The sequence below is a fragment of the Artemia franciscana genome, chromosome 16 (assembly GCF_032884065.1).
Source record: "Artemia franciscana chromosome 16, ASM3288406v1, whole genome shotgun sequence".
Taxonomy (NCBI): Eukaryota; Metazoa; Arthropoda; class Branchiopoda; order Anostraca; family Artemiidae; genus Artemia; species Artemia franciscana.
In genome coordinates this window covers 35,174,439-35,175,678 of record NC_088878.1, presented here as the reverse complement: position 1 = coordinate 35,175,678, position 1,240 = coordinate 35,174,439, and positions in this window count along the sequence as shown.

Below are 1,240 nucleotides of genomic sequence, written 5' to 3'. Positions count from 1 at the left end.
TCTGATGAATCTATTAGTATCAAAATTCCTTATTTAGTGTTTCTTTTAGTATTGAGCAGGGTCGCTCCTTACTAAATTTCGTTACTATGAACTGTTTGATTTGTGGGAATACAAACAACTGGAGCTTACAAGAGGAGAGAGGTGTCTTATAATGGCATTTTGGAGAAAGATAATATTTCAACATTAAAATCTTGAGTGTGCGTTAAGCCATACCCCCCCCCCCCCCGGCTCATATATATGATCAGTTGGAATTTCAAAACCCTCTTTTCCAGTATTGCTTGTAGGTAGTAGCGCATATTAGGCAGGGGCCAATGGAGTGATCCCCCCTCTGAGATCCTCATAAAAGGAAAAGGGTGAATGTGTATGGAAACTCTAGTGAAACCGTCGTTGTCGTGGTAGCGAAAAGGTTGATGCTCCAATCTAATCCAAAAAGGTTTTCGTTTATCGCAAGCACGTAAGTGAAAATAAAGATCTAGAAGCTCAGTGAAAATTTTGTTTGCTATTGGTATATAATAAGTCCCAGCAACAGCTTTTGCGAAATATGTAAGAAAACAAGTCTTACATTCAATTTTAGCCTCTTGTTTGTATGAAAATCGTCAATTGGGAGGAATTTCAGGCTGGTTTCAGGTGTTTATGGTGCTTAAAACAGTCTTAAATCGTGAAAAAACACTGCTATTTTTTGGCCTAGAGTGATGTGTCACTTCGAACAATTCCTTCACGTAGTGTGGGAGCATATGTACTGTATTTAAAGAAATAGAAAAACGTGGGAATGGAAAGAAAGTAAAAGAAAGTGTCTGATACATACGACACGCGTGTTGCGCATCATATAGGAAGAAAATTATAACATGGGATAATTTATTGATCATTGGTACATTTTTCGGGCAATTTGTGATACTTTTTGTTTCGAAGTGTTGGTAACACTGCCTATTATATTCCGGTACATAGAATAATGTTCTTTGGAGATAAGATATGCGCAGTTGGCAACACTAACGCTGTCAGCATCATTGAATGCTAAGAGCAGGCTAATCAGCTTACCAAAAATTATTTTTAATAACAACGTTAAAACAGGTTTCTTCCATGAGCTACTAGAACCACGGTTGCCAGGTTTTCGGCAGAACGTGTAGCACAAACCTGCACAATCACTAGCCCAAAAATAGACCAAACTAGCACAAAAATAGCGAACGCCATTATAACCCTATTATGCCCTATTATAGCGCTGTTATGGATAACAAGAGAAAGA